This window comes from Cupressus sempervirens, chromosome 4 (genome assembly GCF_028749045.1).
Source record: "Cupressus sempervirens isolate cs-2001-9-10 chromosome 4, ASM2874904v1, whole genome shotgun sequence".
NCBI classification, from domain to species: Eukaryota; Viridiplantae; Streptophyta; class Pinopsida; order Cupressales; family Cupressaceae; genus Cupressus; species Cupressus sempervirens.
In genome coordinates, this window is record NC_143121.1 from 348231470 (window position 1) to 348252867 (window position 21398).

Sequence of the window (21398 nt, forward strand, 5' to 3'; positions counted from 1 at the left end):
GTGCCTATATATAAAGGCCTCTCAAAAAGTACCTAGAATGTCTGTAGAAACAACTAGTAGATAAGATAAGCATTGACAACTAAGCACCTTATCCAACATTCTAGATAAATGGATAAGAATGACAAGGTGTCATATGTGTGTAGAAGACTCCTCTATTGTAGACAACATGTGCTTAAAAGAGGTGTGGACCCTTGTGATGTCAACATGACAACTCACAAGAGTGCACAAACTCCTAGGTGGAAAATAAATAAATAATAAAAATATGCATTAACCTAAGTAAACTTAAGTAAGTGTAAATAGTAAATGCTTATTTACACCAACACCCCCCCTTAATTTAAACTTAGGGGAATGCCCTTAAGCTTATGAAAACTAGGATGAAATGCATTATGGGTCTCAGCTACTAGGCCATGTTAGGTACCCATGTACATAATGAAGATGCAAATCTCCCATAAAGAGGGGAAAGAGGGAAAACCTCATGGGAAAAACCCTCCCCCAAACAGAGAGATGAAAGGGGATGCATGGATGGATGGAGTAATCAAGACCCCCTCATTATGACATACAGTATATACAAGAAAAAAATGGAGAAGGACAAAACCCCCTAAGAGGAAAAAGTCCCACCCAAAAAGGAGAAGGAGACAAGGTAGTCCCCCCCTAAAAGTAGTGTATCGATTAGTGAGAAATGCTCTGATGTAGAATCTAGTCTAGGATCATAGAATAATGTTCCTCCCCTTTGGAAGAAATAAAGGCAAGGGTACCTATGAGATACGTCCCCTGTATGGAGAAGGAATCTCTATGATGACCAGTGTCATTGAAACCTGTCCAAGTGTCCTTGTGTCGATACTGATGATGGCTTCCTCCATAACTACTGAAGAGAAGTATAGATCGAACAAGGAATGTGGTAGAACCTATCTTAGGAAACCAACTATCTTCTCAACTAATGAAGAGACCTCCTAAAGATGCTATAAATTAGAATCCACAATCATGCCAACCTAGAAGGATTGATCATGTAGAGAATGGACAATAGCTGTAGAAGAATCTGCCTCAGTAAAGAGAATCATTAAATCATCAAAGAAGTCTTCCATATCTGCTATGTGTGACTCCATAAATAGAGCTGAAATGTCTGGCAAGAAATCATCACCTGGAAGACCAAGTGTACCTTGTTGTGCTGAAGTACATGAATTTGTCACTACGGCAAGAGAATTCACTTCAAAGAGAAGATGAACGTCATCAAGGATGTCTCCCACATCTTCAATGTGAGACTCCATGAACAAGCCTGCAAGGGCAGGAAGGAATTCATCACATGAAGGTAGAGTAGGAAGACATAAATGGTACTACTACACTGAATCCGAAGCATCTAAGGCTGGAACTAGATTAGTAGAAGCAACATGAGCTAGAGGTGTGATCTCATCTGGACATGAAGAAACCATAGCTGGAGTGACTGGATGTAGAATGTCCTCTGGAGATGGAGGAACACATGGATCTCCATATGCTTCCCAAATAGACAACCAACTATCATAAGGAAAATGTGCCATTCTAAGAGGAGCAAAAGATTCCTTAGTCATATTGTTATACAAAAAGTGACAAAGGTTGACAAGATGTGTCCAATTAAAATGTGGGGGCATTGAATAGAGATAAGGAAGCAATTCTGGATGGTCTCTTAGATGATCAACTATCAAAGTACTCCATTTGTGATAGTTCCTTGTTGTCAACTATGGTCTAATACCAGACTGACAAATCTAACAAGACTCCATGAGATCAATCAATAAACCCCCAAAAAATCAAAGAACCCCACCCAAAAAAGATGTTGTTGGCACTTGATATGTGGTACATGTACAATGAGCCACTAGTCAAAAAGAACAAATTAGACTTCTAATTTTGCTTGTTGCAACTACCGCTTAAGGCCTAAGACTGGAACTAAGCACTGTACCTAAATTTTGAAAAGAAATGAAAGCAATACAATGTAGAAAGAGGCCTAATTCTGAAAGTGAGATTTTTCTCCACACAACCCTAGAATTTGACTTCATATCTAGAAAGTAGACCAAAAAAATGCACTTTCAAAAAAAATGAGTCCAGATGAGCCCTTATGGATGGTTTCAAGTTGCAAAATGTAGGATTGAGCAGGTATAGTCCCCAAAAGATGCAATTTCTGACAAATCCTTGCACCAAAACTAGAAAACAACACCACCACTAAAAAATTATGGAAATTCTACCCAATTTTTTAAAAAATTGCACCTAAATCAAAGTTCGGATGTCTAAGATATGAGCTCACGAAGTTAGGCTACCAAACTGAAGAGCAATCTAGAGAGGGATCTGGGGCTAAAACTATGAGTATAAATTTGACAGTCAAATGGCCATCACTATAGTTATAAAATCCTAGGTTTGATGGTCAAACGACCATCAAATTTAACCCATTAAAAATGTGATGTCAATGAAAAAAGCCCCTTGGTGACGTGGCATGTTGACTAGGTGTCTGTATTGTATGGATGCTTATGTGGAAATTATTGATGTGACAAATGTAAGTTTGGATTCCACTTGGATGATGTGGTATTTCTAGTACTGCTAACATGGACAAGAGGTGCCAACTAGGCCTAATATGGCAAAAAGAGTGGTGGGTGGGAGTCTGAAAAGTCCAAATTCTATTGTCGGAATTCAATATGTGTGCTAGTGGTGATGTCACTAGAAGCACGAAAGTCATGCCAGAATGTCTTGTCACCAATTGCCAAAAAGACAGGCTGTCGGACTATGGCAAAGCATTGCTAGACTATTCCAAATAAATGCAACGTCGAAAAAGGTATAGACACTGATCGCCAATTTTCTAAAAAAGTAGGGCCAGAAAGGCTATGTCGTTATGGACTACCGATAAGTGAAGGCAATATCGGTCAAAGAGAAGTTGCAACTGAGATATTTAATTACGTTGGCTGAATTCCAATCAACATAGAATATACCTTTGTGCTATAGATTTTAAATGTTGATGTGGGGATAAAATAATTATCCCACATGCATCCAGTTTACGCTACAAGCACTTTATAAAAGAAAGCATGCTCGAATGTAATGGCAAAGTGTCACCGGAGGCTTAATGGAGAATGGCCGGCAGTGAGTGTTGACGAGGTCAGAATATTGACTTGGCCCATTAGAAATTTGCTACCAGAGTTGTGCAATACAACCTCTGTGAGCACTATGTGCAGTGCCCAATAAAATTAAAAGTTCACCGAGTTAGCTATGTGAACATGTAGGGCCTAGCTGTGTGAATGTGTAGGGTTGGGATTTGACAACTTGGTACTTGCAAAATAATTTCCTTTGCAAGGCCGCCTAGCCAAAAAAAATTTCCAAAAATTCTTTTGAAGAAATATGACAAAAATTTACAGAGAAATTAAAATACTAAAATGACCATACTCGTAGTGCAAATCCGGGCCTTCGGGGTCTGGTTTGCAAAAAAAAATTTCCTCATAGTTAACTATGGCCAAAGATAGGCAAATTTATAACATATTTTCATCAAATCAGTGTTCCAAACGTAATGGTGAGGTCAGATATGGTGCTGGACACTCCCTATTTCTGTGATACTCCAGAGTTGGGCTATGGTGATGAAGCAAGATGATGGTCTCGAATGAATTTGTGAAGAGGAATTCTCCAAGAGCTTTGATACCATGTAAGAATTTGCCTAAGGGAAAAAATCACCTAGGAACTAAAAACTCAAACACAGGCACAACTATAGACCAAAAATGGATATGATCAATTAATTAGAGTATGTCCTAATACATTGCTCTATTCAGTATGTACAAACACACTAGGAGTGCCTGTATATAAATGCCTCTCAGGAAGCACCTAGAATATCTCTAGAAACAACCAGGAGATAAGATAAGCATTAACAACTAAGCACCTTATCCAACATTCTAGATGAATGGATAAGAATGACGAGGTGTCATATGTGTGTAGAAGACTCCTATGTTGTAGACAACATGTGCTTAAAAGATGTGCAGACCCTTGTGATGACAACATGACAACTCACAAGAGTGCACAAACTCCTAGGTGGAAAATAAATAAATAATAAAAATATGCATTAACCTAAGTAAACTTAAGTAAGTGTAAATAGTAAATACTTATTTACACCAACATATTTAAATGGACTTTGGACTTTTGATTATTCTTTCATATGGATGTGGTATCTATTAGAGTTAGTATTAATTATATTTAAATTTGATTCAACATCTTGGGATCCTTAAGGAATATTACCTGTTATGTATGCTTATAGATGATTGTATGTTATTGCTTTAGCTACTTTATGTTTGGTGTATATGTTATTCTTTCTTGTTCAAAAAAAAAATGTTTGGAAAACTTAGTAAAACTTTAGGTTAATTCTTTTGGATCCCTTGGCGGGGCATTACAGAAGCACTTCAATTTAATGATGGTTTAGGACCCATTTAAAATGGGGTCATTATTTATTCACATCTCTCCCCCTACTTTCTCCTTTCTTGGCATTCATCTTAAGCAAGAATTAGAGTAGGACCTTGTAGGTCCTCTCTAATGCTCCTATTTCATGGCATAAAGTTGCTTGTAGGATCTAACCATTTAGGTCATCTTGTAATGTCCCCTTTTAGGGTCCATTATTATAGATTATTATTTAATCAATCAAAATATTCATAATAGTCTTTTTACTTAAATGATATTATTATTTGGATTTGAGATTGAAAGGTATAAATTAACACCAAGTTGCCTAGATACCATCTCAGGACTCCCTCAAAGTTTACAGGTCCAAGCCTATTTCATGAAGATTTGTAGAACATTGGCCCCTACCCTCTATTGGGGAATCCTAAGATTGGATTTATACAAGCTCCTCTTGGTAGCATCATACTCCTTTGCTTATAATTCAAATATTAGTAATATTAAAATTAACTATTTATTTACAATAATATTAGGAGTTAATAATAGTTGATAAGTAGGAGATAATTTCCACAGGAAGTCAAATTATGATATTGCTATTAGGATTTAACTGTGTGAATAATAATGTGCTAGAAATTAGTAATAGTGTTAGAAATTAATCCTTTTAATAGAAACAAGATCTAATATTTATTTAGAAATAATTACCTACTTCAATTATACAATTATGAACTTTATGTTTCATAAACTTTATACATATCCTTTGATTTAATAGGAGTTTTGAAATTAAATGGTCAAAGTATGTATAATGATAATGTTTTGTTTATTTAATGTTTACCCATTTAAAGGTATCCATGTTGGATAATCATAGAACATGTAATTATTCCCCAAGTACCTTATACCTTTCTTATTGAAATGCTTTTATTGCTTTCTCAGCCCTATTCATAGTAATACTATGGGGTTTATATTTTCACCTCATATGGAGTCCATGTGGGAATTCATTTTATAAGTGAATTAATTTTTTTCTTTCTCATTCGATGGCTAATGCCAAGTAACAACTAAAATGATGGGTCAAATTTTCTAATTCACTCTTTCAAATATTTTATTTCTTTATTCAAAATTTTCTGGTATTTTCTCGTTGGTTGGGTGAGACTAATGGAGGACTGCCATCTATTTTTAACATTTTCTTATTAGATGGATGGGATGAAATAAACATGTATAAAAAGTAATGGCAAATCAATGCGAATATATGCTTTTAAATTTGAATTGGCTTATATGATGTTTAGTGTTCCTCTACATTTTTCCTTCCTTATATTGGTATTCTTTACTTTCAAACACGTTTTCTCCTTATCTCTCCATGTTCTTTCTTACTTTTCCCTCCATCATATATATATTTTAGTATGTAAGGGCACACATCCGCAACATTTGAAAGGTACCCTTTGGCTTATGGAATGCCCATCAATGATGACTGTTACTTACTTAATATATTACAACCCTATTTTTCAATTTTTGATAGGTAGAAGGCCATAAGGCCCAAGATTGTGTTTAGACTTAAAAGATTTATAGGTATCCTTGCTATAGCCCTAACATAAATATCTCAGCGTGATTTATTCAACCTTAGCACTTGTATTACACCCCTTTTTTTATTATTCTTAGTTTATTACTTCCTAATATTCAATGTACCATTCATAATTATAAATATTTATTTATATTAGATTAATTATTTGATGACACTATTTTAACTATATAATTGATGACTTAGCTATTGTATATTGGTTTACTCCTAGTCACTTAGTCGTTCTATTTAATACAAATATTTGGACAATATTATTTAGTATTAAATTACAATATTAGAGGGGATATTATAGTCCTAGCCCCTCGACATTTCTTGTCCTCAAGCAATTCTAATGTTCATTTGATTGTCAAGATCACAATTATTCCATATCTCTTGTTCAAGTTCCATGTCTAAATTATTAGGATACAATCAAGAGTTCAAGATTAGATTGTTAAATATAAAATTGATTTTCATTTAGTAATAGGTGAATGATTCAACATAATTAGGTGATTGAATCTTATATGATGATAAATTATAGGTTTCATAATGTTGAGGTGTTGAGTTGCCTTAATTGGTACCAAACATAATTTGATGGATGATTTTATGATCAAAATTCATAGTATGAGTGATTTACATTTGATGATTAAATGATAGATTCCATGATGTCAAGGTTGGTGAAAATGTTAGGTAATGTTTCTAAGCATTATTTAACAAGGACACATAGCATCTAGTTCCTATCAATATAGACTTATGTGTCATAGGTAGCTTGAAAATAAAATTTGAATCCAAAAATTAGAGTAGACATATTTAACTTGAAAGAGGAAGAATTTCATATTTGTGCAATTTTCTAATAAGGAAAAATGTAACTAAAGTTGTTCTTAATTTTATATTGCAATACATAATATTCTAGAGTGTTAAAAACTTATGTGAATTGTTCTGTTTATCTTATTGTACATATCTTGCTATTGTTTAATAATTAATCTTTATGTTTAACAATTTATATCAAAAAAAGATAACGCCTTTATCTATATGCAACACCAATTTTATAACTATAAGATAAGATAAGATAATACTAGCAATTACACATTTTAGTACGTGTAATGATGAGCCAATAGGAGTGATTTTTTTTATAGAATAAGGAAAATTGACCACAAATACTAATGAAAATAGAAATAAATTATTTTTGAGAGCTATAATAAGTTGATAATTTTTTAATTAAAAATACATATAAAATTGTTATTGTTGTTCTATTATGTCATGATAATACAAATACAATTGATCAATAGATTAAATATCTATATTTCAACTTTTCAAAAATCACTTCAAACCAAAACTTCATTTGAAAGCATATTGGAACAAATCTAACCATATCAAAATTTTCTGAAACATTTAATTATGTTAATTTGTAAATATGATTCAAATGTTTATGTTATTTAATCTAAGAGCTTCCAAATTATATTAAAAAAATATTGTACCAAACTCTATGTATGTCATCATAAGAGATAATTATTTATGCAATCAAATTGAAAATTGATTTAAGTCTTCAATTATTCAGATTTGAATTGATTTTATGAAAATAGAAAGATTGCAGCAAGTGTGGGGTGTGCCAACCTAATGTTGAATAAATTAAAGACCTACACAATTTTACAATAAAAACATACAATGGTTCAATTCAAAATATATTTAAATGAATCATTACAAAATATGTTTAAACAAATTTATTAGAACAAACAAATTTTTTGAAACTTGACATAAAATAATATGAGAACATGACATAGTCAAATCTAAAAGTTTCTTTCAAAATCAATTACTAGTTATCTCTTCAGTTTATCATATCTCAACTCATCCCCACTTTCATATAAACAAGGATTCTATTGAACATATTAAACATTTGCCCATTTTTCCAAAGGTGACCCACGATACATGTTTAACTTATTTCAAAACAAACTGGGACATCTCAACCAACCAAGGAAATTTTCTAAAACATTCATCTTCTTTCACATCTTGAAATACATATTAGATCTACAATCTAGATTCCACCATATCAACACTAATTCTAGAGCAACATATAACACACCTCTCAAAATTCATTGTATCCCTCGAATAGAATGGAGAAAAACATAAACTCAACACAAGTGAAGCATGTAATTCACAAATAAAAGTTAAAAATTTGAAGTTCTTTATATCATTTAATCCACCATTTATTGGTCGAGTGATTTAAGAACCTCCATCTTTAGACAGAGAATATCTTTCAAAAAAATTTATAATATCTAAAAGAACCACGAAAGAGATAATTAGATTTGGCACAATGAATAAGAAAAACTCTAAAATGCTTATTAAAATGGAGTTTTTTTTTAAGAAACCAAACCCTTAGTAGATGAAAACATATAAAATTTGGAGGAAACATTTTATTTTTATAGAAAAATCTAAATAAAATTGAAAATAAGAACTAAAGATATAATTAGAAATATAGAGCTTACATGATAATTAGAAAGTGAACAATTAAAAAAGTAATTATGAGTAAATAGATTTGAAAAATATAAAATAGAATAAAGTAACTTTCCAAAATGATATGTTGCTATTTCTATTGCCAAAAAAGTTTATTAGTCAAGAAGGGTTGACAATTTTCTGATGAGAAGTTTCAAAATCTAGGAGCAAAGCTCCCACATATAAGCCTATCAACTTAATAAGATAAGATAAGATAAGATAAGATAAGGTAAATCTATTAATGTCCAACTAAAGACCACCAAGAATGAAAAATGACTTGTAGATTTCTAATCACATGTGAAATAGAATAAGCAAATATGTTTTCACAGCCACATATTTGATTTACTTTAATTACAAAAACTTTGACAAATTCACGAATAATATTTATATAAAATTTGAGACTGTGGATGGTGAGCGTAGCTTTGGTATGCACTAGGGCCTGCGTGCCCTAGCTTGATTTGTGATGGAGGTGATTGGGTGTTTGGGGAGGTGATTAGACATTTGGGGGGACTTTTCTGCTACAATGAGAGCTAGAGTACTTTTGTTGAGGGTGTCCGTTGGTTGGGTGACTGGCCTGGCTAGTTTCAAGCCCATAGGTGGGCTTTTTTTGCATCAAATACTGCCTTGGGTGTGTCCTTGGAGGGGGACCTATGGTTTGTTGCAAGTGTAGGGTTCTTGCTTCATCTTCCTTTTCTTCTTGTTGCATCCCAGTTCATTGTGGAATGGGAGACCAAGGTATAGCCTCATCTCAACTCTTAGTCAGAGATATGGAGATGGGTGAGCTATATTCTTTGCTGCATGTCAATAATAAAGCACTGAACGGTAAACCCCAATTAGGGGAAGGTGATTCCTCTCCAAAAGAGATGATTTGATTAAGAAAAGTTAACAGATGCTTGCAGAGATTAGAGGACCGACCAATTTTGGTTATTCAACCAGAGCAAGTCTCAGAGGATGTTGAATACTAGAGCAATCATGTTCTTATTTACAAATTTCTAGGCCTTTGCCTTTCTTTGCTTGTGCTAGAATCCTGGGCATGCCGAGCATGGAACCTAGAAGGAGATATGGAGATTTTGTTAGTAGCTAATAACTATTTTATGGTTATCTTTTCAAGCATGACAGACATGAATAAGGCATTTGAAGGAGGCCCTTATTTCTTTAACTAGGTGGGGCTCTTCATCAAGCCTTGGCACATGGGATTGAATTCTATTGAGGAGATCCCCTCGCGAGTTCCAGTGTGGGTTCACTTGTTGAGGCTTCCTTTGGAATTTTGGAGGGAAGATATCCTTTATTTAATCTCTTTACTTCTTGGAAAACCTGTGGGTTTAGCTACTTAGACTCATAACCATAAGGTAATTTCTTTTGCCCGTATTTGTGTAGAAGTTGATTTAAATAATCCATTGCCAAATTCTATGGAGATTTGCATGGGTTCTTCTTCCTGGATCCAACAGCTGGATTATGAGACCCTTCCATTTATATGCAAAATTTGCCATGAATATGGTCATTTACACTGTAGATGTCCTAGGAATATGTTCCCCTCCTTGGCTGCCCCCAGCCCCCATAGGGAGGACAAGAGAAAGGCCCCTGCATGTAATGGACTTGTTGCTAGTGAGGGATTTATTCAGGTTAAGTCACATAAAAAAGGCAAGGGTAAGAAGAGAACCTGGATGGATAGGCAGACTGATGTCACCTTTAATAGGTTTGATGCTCTTGGGGACCTTGGTCTAAGAGTAAGGTAATCCAATTGAGCTCTCTTTTGGGTCCAAAGGTCAACATGAAATTCGAGTTGAAGATATGTAGAAGGAGGATTAGACATTATCCCTAGGGAACCAACGGGCTGGACAATTGGATATTGAGTTGTCGCCTATTATTCAGGACATTGGAGACCTTCGAGATCACAAGGTTCGAAGGGCTCATTCTTGGTGGCTCTTGATCCCCTTATGCCTAAGGGGACCTTAGATTTTGCAAACTGTAATAAGGCTCCTCCTGTCTTGGGCATACAACAAAAAGCCTTTAAAAAGGGGGCAGTAGATAAACTGCCAAAGAGTGGCAGGAAGATTGATCAAGAGAAGGTGAAATATTTTATTCCAAGTCCATTATTTTATTTTCCTGTAATAGATGAGTTTTCCTTAGATCTGCCCATACATTTTCCAGAATAAAATTGTGCATCTCCAGGTCTCTTTTAAGCTTACTTATTGTCTAGTTCTTTTTAAACATTCTCTATGGTTATTAAGATTGAATTTGTAATGGTCTATTACTACATTACACATCATCATCTTCTATTTTAATTAACAATTTAACATGAAGCAACTATTATGCTGTTATCAAAAAAATCAAATTTGTAATAAGGAACTCAAGATTTCTTGAAACTAACTTTCAGAGCATCAAATATACATAAAGAAAACTTTAATATCATCTAATTTCAACAAATATACTATCTACAATTCCATTACTATCCAATGCATATCTTACAATTAATTTACTTTCAATATTAAACATCTACAACTAATTTTATTCTCATGTAATTCTGAGAAGATAAAGATATCAAATAATAATGCTCAGACCATTCTTCATGATATAACATGATACAAATTATTTTCTTCAACACATACCAAATTTAAGCAATGATAAAACAACATCAACACAATATCAATAATCACAAGGTGGTGGAGACATCACTCAAGATACACTATGGGGAATCTCACGACAAGATATCTCAAAATCTCTCTATTTGGCAAATACATGAGACCACTAGCAACACTTCACAATACAATGAATGCTCATCATAAGGTGGAGTTCACTTCCCCATTTCAACACCAACCATAAAGGGGTCTTCTTCTATGAAAATAATGAACTTCTTGATCATCAAGCTTCCAAACTCTTGAAGTGATAATTTGCAAAAAAAAAGAAAGACAAAATGGGAACCATGGAGGCTCACCTCCCAACCTATGAAACCCATTGATTCTCATTTCTCCCAACCCTATAAATGATTGTTTTGTCATGGAATGTAAGGGGGTTGAACATCATCCCTAGACAAAAGGTTATTCACAGATTAATTGAGTCTCAGTCTCCTGATGTGGTGTTTATTCAAGAAACTAAGCTTACAATGGATGGTTTGGCTAATTGTGCTTCATAGATCTAGCCCTAGGGCTCTTGGCAGGGGGTGGGTGCTTTAAATAGTTTGGGGGGAGTGGCTTGCTTCTGGAACCCAAGGAAAGTTTCCCCCCATGGTGGTTTTCCACTCAATCCTCCATTTCTTTGGTTGCCTCTAGTTTTGAGACTAGAGAAAGGTGTCTTTTATCCAATATTTATGCTCCTACTATTTTTTTAGGAAAATCCCATTTATGGGCTGATATCAAATTCATCCATTCCTTGGACCCTTATCTCCCATGGATTATGGCTAGAGATTTTAATGATGTTACTAGTTTGGATGAAAAACAAGGAGGATTAGCTAGGCTAGACCTGTCTTCAAATCTGCTCAGGGATATGATTGGCTCCTTGAATCTCATTGATGTGAAGCCAACCAATGGTGTCTTTACATGGAATAATCAGAGAAGTGGTGATGAGGCTATTTCAGAAAGGCTTGACAGATTTTTGGTTTCCTGCTATTGGATGAACAATGGGTGGATCACCAATTCTAAAATTCTTGATTAGAGGGGCTCTAACCACTGGCCTATTAAGCTCTCCATCACCTCTGACAAAGTCACCAAAAATCCCTCTTTCAAATTTTAGCTGATGTGGTTAAGAGACTTGTCTCTACCTAACCTTATGTTGGATTGGTGGTATGAGGGGAAGCCTGCCCATGGTACGACCATGTTCACTTTTAGTAAGAGGCTTCAACATGTGAAGTACAAGCTTAAGAGATGGAATAAATAGTGTTTTGGGAATCTACATGCTCAAAATATTGTTGCTTAGACCAAGCTGGATAATCTTACCTGTTAGATTCATGACCAAGGGTTGACCTCTGACTTGAGTAAAGATGAGTCATTGGTTCTTAAGGGACAAGAAGAATGGGAGCTTCGAGAGGAGATTTTCTGGAAGCATAAATCCTTTGTTGATTGGCTTTAGGAGGGGGATAGGAACACTACTTTCTTTCACAACTTAGTTAAGGCCGGAGGCAAGGGAATTCTTTCTCCTCTCTTGTCTTAACCGATGGAGCTTAGATCTTTTCTTGTGAAGATATTTCTAGGGAAGTTGTTAATTACTTTACTAATATTCTTATTTGGGAGGATCTTTTTGCTAAGATTGAGGAGTAGGAAATTTTGGATTGTATCCCCCACCTTGTCTCTACTGAGATGAATGGGGCCCTCTGAAGCCCTATCTTGCTACCTAAATTAGAGAAACTTGTGTTTAATATGAAGAAAGGTAAGGCCCCTAGCCCATATGGTTTTCCAATTGAGTTTTTCTAAGAATTTTGGGAGATAATAAAGTATGATCTCCTAGATGTTGTCTAGGAATCACATAGGAATAAACAAATGCTAAAGTCTTTGAATTCTACCTTCTTGGCTCTCATACCTAAGAAGGAAGGGGCTAATCAGTTGGATCAATTCAGGCCTATAATGCTATGTAATGTTGTCTATGAGATCATCACCAAATTGATTGCTCAGAGACTCAAGCCACTCCTTGGTTCTTTGATATCTACTGAACAGGGTGGCTTTGTTGAAGGAAGACAAATTTTGGATGGGGTTGTGATAGCAATGAATGTGGTCCACTCTATGGCTACTTTTAAGGAGAAAGCTATGTTCATTAAACTGGACATGGCCAAAGCTTATGATCGAGTGAGTTGAGAGTTCTTATAGAAAATTCTTTTGACTTTTGGGTTTGACGAGGAGTGGGTGAATTGGGTTCTTAGCTGTGTGGCTTCGCCCTCCTTCTCGGTTCTTATTAATGGAAAACATTCATATTTGTTTGGTGCCTCTTGGGGACTTCAACAAGGGGACCCTCTATCTCCCTACTTATTCATCATCATGGCAGAGGATCTTAGCAGATTTCTAAATTCTCAAGTGTGGCAGGATCTTATCCAAGGTTGGAGCTGGAAAAATGATCATCCTTCCTATTCTCATCTTTAGTTTATGGATGTTACTAGGTTGATGGGCATGTCTAGAATTAGTGAGGTAGTGTATATCGAGAAAGCTTTGATACCTATTTGAAAGCCTCAGGTTAGAGAATTAATGATGATAAGTCTTCTATTTATTTCTTTAATACTCCTCAACTTATTCAGAGTAGGATTGCTAGAATTCTTAGATTTCAAATTGGGTCTTTTCCTTTGATGTACCTTGGGGTCCCTTTTTCCTTGGGTGCTCAATGAAGGGACTACTAGTAGGGGATTTTGGATAAATTCTAGAGTAAGGTTAGTCACTGGGCTTATAGATGGTTATCTTTGGCTGGGAGAGTGGTTCTACTCAAGACGGTGGTGCAGTCTCTCCCCATTTATAGGTGGTGTGTTTAGGTCCCCCCCTCTAATTTTGTGAGGAACTTTGATGATTTATCTCGGCAATTCCTTTGGTTGGGTAGTCTTTTATCCTCGAAGTGGAGCCTGGTCAAGTGGAAGTCTATGTGTAGGCCAAAGCATACTGGTGGCCTTAGTCTTAGATCGATGGCTCTTGTTGTTACAGCTTTGGCTAGCAAGTTGTACTGGCAATAGTGCAACAATCAGGATCAAGAATGGGCCAAGATTCTTACCCATAAGTATTTTCCTAGTGTTGATTGCTCTGATGTGCCACGAATTCCTTTGGTGGGTAAAGGCTCTTGTATTTGGGATACTCTTAAGAAGGGAGCCCAACTTATTAAGGTGGGTCTCTTCTAGATTTGTAATGGATGATTGGATGCTCTATTTTGGCAGGACTCTTGGGATGGCCACCCTCCCATTCTCTCAAGCTTTCCCCAACTTCAACCCATTTGATACACTTTTACTAATGATGGATGGTTTAAGGTGGAGCATTTTAAGACTATCAAGCATTTGAGTTAGGTTGAGGTGACTTGCTAGAAGGATCCTCAGGAGTGGCCTATTGGTGGCTTTGATGAGGATCGTGCTCTTCTTTCTGAAGCTTTGGAGAATAGGTTTTGTAGCTCCCTTAGGGAGGGATAGTTTGGCTTGGAGTCCTAGCTCTAAAGGTAAATTTATTATGGCTCAAGGCTATGCTATACTTGACAGGAATTTACATGGTTTGGTAGAGGTGCACTGGTGGAAGAAGGTTTGGAGCAACTTTTCTTGGCCTAAATGTAACTTTTTCTTATGGTTTTTGGTTAAGAAGAAATGCCTCACTTGGGAGAATCTTCACAAATGAGGTTTTCAGGGACCTTTTGTTTGCACAATGAGGAGTGTGCCTCCCACTTGTTTTTACTCTGCTCTTTTTTGAGAGAGATATGGCATAGATGGTGGAAGGCCTGGTGGCATGGTTGTATTCATGCTACCTCTCTAATTGATTTTTGGGAAAGCTTGGGTAGACCTCCAGCGAAGACTTCTTTCTTGCAGGTTGCCTAGATGGTTGGATCAGTTTTCATTCTTTGGAACCTCTGGCTAGAAAGGAACCACAAAATTTTTTGTGATTCCAAATTAGGAAGCTTTCCACTATGGAAGTTGATTCTTAATAGGCTCCAAGAGACTATTTTTGCTAAGTGTGAAATGTATGTTTCTATAGATCCTGGTGATCAAGTTATTGTGAGGAATTTGAACCTGGGGGATAACAGTTGGGGATGCACTCTTGGAAAAAGGCCTCACCATGTTATGCAGTGGGTTTTTCGGGATAGGAGGTGGACTCCTCCCCAGGCTGGGATCTTGAAGATTAATATAGATGGTTCTTCTCGGGGGAACCTTGGTCATGCTGGTATTGGGGCTATAGGTAGATATATTAAGGGTGATGTAGTTTTTCTCTTCTCTATTTACAAGGGTTATCATTCTAATAATATGATGGAGGCCCTTGCTATTAAGATTGTTGTTGAGCACATATGCTCTTTAGGGTGGAAGAAGATCATTTGTGAGTTTGATTCTAAGATTGTTTGGCAAAGTGGGCTTTAGAGAATGTGGGTAGATGGGATATTAGGGGTAGGGATGAGTTACCTTCTGAGTATTGTGAGATCATTGATCAGTTGTTACTAGAAGACATGAGTATGTAGTGTTGTTTTGGGCCTTTGGCCTTTGCTCTGTAACTTGGACTTGACTAAATAATTTTTTACCTCTTTTTCTTTCAAAAAAAAAAAAATACTTTAATTGCACAATCTAATAATAATTCTATGACATGTAATGGAACTTTGTATAAGATTTATATATAAATATTTTAATTATAATTAATTTTAATCATTCAAATATTTTATTATTTTATTATATTTTCAAACTAAATAGATTAATTAGAAAATTAAACATAATAAGGTAAATTTAAGCATTTGTCCTTAAAATGATTGAAATATAAAAGCTAATTAAAAATTTCCAAGAAAATTTGGGAAAATTTTGTATGAACTAAGATTAGAAAAAAATAAGCCTCTTATATTATGAAGAGAAGCTTAATTATAGAGTATCAAAAAAGAAAACTATTTTTTCTTTTTTCTAAAATGCTACTCATATTTGAAGGATATTTTCTCTTTTGTGAAACAAAGAATTTTTACTACACATATTTGAAACATTTATAACATTTGTAGAAAGTGCTCTTTGTTAAGTAAAAGAAAATGAGAATTTTAGCTTTATGTTTGTACCATATTATGTATAACTATTTTAACAATCCTCTTACTAGTATTATGATTTGTACATGACCCCTTGAACTACACAGAGATGCTTAAGAAGGTCAACATTGGGTAAATTTTGTTTGTCACAATTTTCTACTTAGAAGAAAAGTCAGAAGAAGTCTAAAATGGATGGGATAATGTTTAACATAATGGCCTCCATCATCACTTAATTTACAAACTTGATGTTTGAGTTTAGCAATCCTTCATAATTAGATACAACTATTTTCAAAAATAAATTTCCAATCTTTGTGTTCCATAGGAGGGTGAAATTCATATTACAAATATTTAAAATAATCTTGAAATAGATGGAAAATAGTTGTCTACATAACTAACTACATAAGAATCTAAATGTGTTTTAAGCTTCTACAATCTATAATGATGATATAAAAAATTATTTCAATAAGAAAATTTAGAAATCTGTTTGCAATGTAAAATCACAAATAATCTGCTTATAATAGTTGACAAACTAAGGGACTTGAAGCTACCTAATAATTAGGAAAATGATATGTAAGGGAAATGAAATTGTACAAATTGTAGGGAAAATAAGGGAACCCAATTGCAAATTGTTTAATAACCTTGTTATACAACACACCATATTATATTTAAGAAGCTTGAATTACCTACTGCTTTCTTAATTTATGATAATCTTAGTTAAGACATTCTAGCCATCCTAATCCATCAACAATAAACGATACAATCTATAAATGGTTTTTGTATTCTTGGAACTGGAGGGAATGGTTTTTGTATTCATGAAACATAAGGGAAAGGAGCTAAATCTAGGAATCTAAATCTAGTTCAACCTACCTAGACCCATGGTAATTACCATAATTGTTTCAAGAAAGACACTACATAGATACTTTGGGCCAATCTTGGCAATAACATAGTAAAAAACACATAGCCTAAAAGCAATTCAAGCGTCAACAATTCATAGTAATTATTAAACGAAACTACAGGTAAAAATTATGTTGAAAAATTGGGCCGCTGTTCAACTAGATGAAATACAAAATAAATTTTTTTCTTAAGGAACATAAAAATAGTATAATTCTACAAGCCATAATAATAACGAAAAATAAGAGCCTCTTCTCAAATTAGTCAAAGAAAACATCAAAATGCTAAAAGAATTACATAAGATTAAAGTAGAATTAAGCCAAAAAGAAATGGCATGGAATATCTTTAATGAAAATATTGTTAAACTCAAGAGTGATATTAGTTTTTAATATTACATGAACATCTTCAAGCAAAAGGCTTATATATTATAATATACTATCATGTATTCTTTGCAGAGATGGTGAATCTCCCTAGGAGGCCCTTTGTATATCACAATATTTTGCATATATTGTGAAATATTCTTATTGTGTTTTTTCCTTATTTGGTTTCATTTAAATTTTGTGCACTCTTGTGCACTAGTGTTGATTGTTTTATCTTACATCACTGCTGATTAAATTGATATGTTTTAAAACTATTAAAGTAAAAAGGGACTAAGATTGTTAAAGGGTGATTCATCTCCCCCCTGCTCTCACCGTATTTTAGAAAGAGATGTAGTACTTTCCTTAACATGTGTATGGTACTTTGAAGAGCCTATTAAAGGCTATGATCAACTGTATGGAGGTCAATTACTCCCTAAAACTATATGGCAGGAGGCACAGATAAATTAAAGGCTATAGTTGGGTTTGTTTGAGGCTTCTAATCCTTTATTACATGCTAGCCCCCTTACTAAAATATTTGTATTGCCTTTCCACTATGCTATGTAACCTTGAAAAAATGAGAGTTGTAGAACAAGGATGACGAATTTTATGTAGGTAAGCCCTTAGCTTGACTACCATTGTCTATTTTGACTAGTGAAACACTGCAATTAAAGCGTAGGACTTGCTAATTCAGACAAAAAAGAAGAAGATAATTTCTTACCTTATTTTAAACTTTAAAATAATTACCATGATTCTCTAGAGTTTGTGAGTTTGTGGGCATTGATAAGAGTTTTACAACTGCTTTAGAGTAGAAGGGTTGAATGCAAGTTCTGTCAATTGTTATTGACCATTTCTATAGACATATGGTTGTTTCAATCTTGAATTTTCTTTCTTTAATATTCAATTGTAGATAACATGTATATAATATGGACGCATGAACACAACCAACACAATTGATAAAAATCTTGAAAAAGAAAATAGAATGTGCAATTATCCAAAATATTTCATTAGTATTTAAATTCACAATTAAACTAGCTAAAATTTGTCTTAATGTCTCAATTCAATGATTTTGATTGGGTTAAGGAAGGTCATAGTTGTCTTCATTTGGTGAGAGATTAATCACTTACCCTTGTTTAATAAGATTTAATTATTGTAATTACAATTAACTCTAGTGACTTAAATAGCCACACTTTGGATTGTAACCCATGACTATAGTAACACACAATTAGAGCTACTGTTATTGCAGGGTTTGATGTTCAACAATCACTTCTTGTGAAGAGTAACCAACCACAATTTTATACCAAGATCAAGCATTTAAGAGATGAGTTTCCATAGATTAACATGCCTAAGAAGTTGAAGAAAGATTGGAACTTCTTGCAAAAGATAAAGTTTTTGGCTTGAGGCATAGATTAGAAGTCCTTTGGGGAGAAGGACACTTCCTTAATGTTAAATTATTGGCTGCAGATGATTCTCATGTTGGACTCTCTTGCAAATTTTGAATAAGAACCAGATTATGAATATTCCATAATGTAATGAAAGGGAAATGAAGAATTTTTACGATGGGACTCAAAATAGCATCCTCGATTTGAGTACCATTTTAAACTTTTGAGTCAATTTGAGCCCATTATAAGTGCATTTAATGCATGCGTACCCAACTATCATTTTGAGGCCTAAGAGGTGTTTTATGTTTCCAAGACCTTGCATTTTGATGCACGAACATCTTGGGTTTTCTCGGTGACTAATTTGGAGTTCATGAGAGGAGGCTCAACAGTTGCTTTGGAAGGTTCTTGGACTAGTACTTGCTCGAAGAAGGAGTGGTGCTCAGTTGCTGAAGAGCTCGACAGATATTGTTGCTTAAGACTCACTGTTGTGCTCTGCATGTATTGGTTTCTTGGCATGTGTTGGCTGCTCGACATGTGTTGGTTACTCGACAATGCTTGGGAGGTTGCTAACACTTGGCAGTGTGTTGGTGTCAACTGGAGCTCTTGGTGCATTTAATGCATATAGTGTGCGATCATAGCGTGGATCAATCTAGGAGTTTGTGTAGACCTATTTGTCATCTTGGTTATCTATCTAATGTGCATTTAATCTTGGTTGTAAATGTGGGGATTGTCTTAAGTATTTTTGTGGGGTTATCACGTGTAACCCGTGGGTTAATGGTTTGTATTTAATGTTTGTTGTGAGCCAAATTGTGGATTAAATATGCATTTAATGCAAGGGGTTTATTTAAATTTTAATTGCTAGGCTGACTCGTGGCTTAGTTATGTATAAGTAAGGGGTCTTATGGAGTCTTTAGGCATTCATTTGTGGAGTGATTCATTCATTCAGAGAGAGTGGATCCTTAGTTCAGCGTGGAGTAGTTGAAGGGCAAGTTTTCCTGAGTATGTGGACATAGCACCGAATGTGAGGCGGTTTATAGTAGGATTGTGGTGGAGTTGCAAGTTTGTGAGAAGGGCTAGTGGTTGTGGTTTAGAAACAAGGAGGTTGCTTGGTGTCTTGCAAGCACAAGTTGAGATCTTGGAGGTTTCCACCAAATTTTTATTTAGTTACAGATATATACTAGATAGGGTTTAGTTGGATCTTATGGGATCTTGCAAAACTATTTTGTAATTGTTGTATTTGGCCCTAACCCAAAAAGCCTTACAACCGAGCATATTGCATGTAAATAGTTATTTTATAAATAAAGAGTTGTGAATTTGTATCAAATCTTGCTTTGTTGTTGTGTTTTCACTATGTGGTTATTTTTTGGGGGCTAGGACATCTTCTTTGGGGATTCTCTTGCCTTGCACTACATTAGGTGGTAAAGTGAAAGTTCTTCCTAAGTGTGTAGACAAATCATCAAAGTTGGGGTAGTTTTCACTCGTACTTGGCTTGAGAGAAGTTGATCTATGAAGATCTTGATTTGGTGGTGGATTTTTCTTTCTAGAGTCCTAGATCTCTTGGTGGCAAGGTGGAAAATCATGGTTCTAACCTGCAAGTTGTAGAGGGCTTGCAGATGGATCGATGGATGCGAAGATAGAAGGTTGATCTTTTTGAGGCATGATCATAGAGAGTTTGTGGGTTGTAGATCCATGGTCATGGACTTGTGATGTGGTTCTTGATTATTCATGTGAGGTGGTAGGTTGCGATCTAATTTGCAAACAATTTAGGTTTATCACAAGGATTGTGGGAAGGAGTTGTTGTAGGGGATTTGCAAAGATCTTGGGAGATGGACCTAAGAGAATTGGACCCTGGGATGATTGTGAATCTTTGTGATGTGGTGGAGAGGAGGTTTTCTAAGATGTTTGCTCAGTTTGTAGCTAGTTTGGTAAATCAAGCTAAGGAGGTGTCTGCTTAGTTTGAAGCTAGCTTGGCTAGTCGAGTTAAGGATGAGATGAGGAAGGCATTTTGTAGATGCTTATGTAGTTGTTTTCTACTGATCTAGAAGAGACTTGTTTCATTAGTTAGAAGACTTGTTTGAGAAAGAAGATTGCATTGCAAGGTTGAGGTGGAAGAGGTTGGTTTTGTTGATCAGTTTGTGGAGTCTAATACATAACCTATAGAACAACTTGAGGTTGTTGTTAAAGATATTCCTGACCTTTTTGATCCTAGAATGGAGATTGGTTTTCATGATTAGTTAGTTGGGTCTAACATGGAGATTGTAGAGCACTTGGTCATAGATGATCTGGTTGCTGTTGGTGCTGAGTTGCATGTTGTAGAGCATCTTCTTGCGAGCAATGAGACTACTGGTGTTGTGAGTTTAGAATGTGTTGATGGAGATCTACATATTGATGGTGATGTGGATTTTTTTTGTTGTTGGAAGATTGGAGAGATTTTTGGGAGATTGGTTTGATGATATGTTACATTCATGACTGAGTTTGTCATTGATGTCAATATAACATGTTTGATGTCTTCTGTGGTATCTGATAGAAGAACAACATAAAGATCAAGTTGATATAGATGACTAGTTGAGCATGATAACCATCTGAGGTTATGGGAGACACTTCTAAGTATCTGGCATATGTAGTTAACATTAGAAGCAGAAAGGATAAGTCTAGAAGAAGTTATGTAAGTTTTGGTGATATCTATTCTGAGATAGAGTT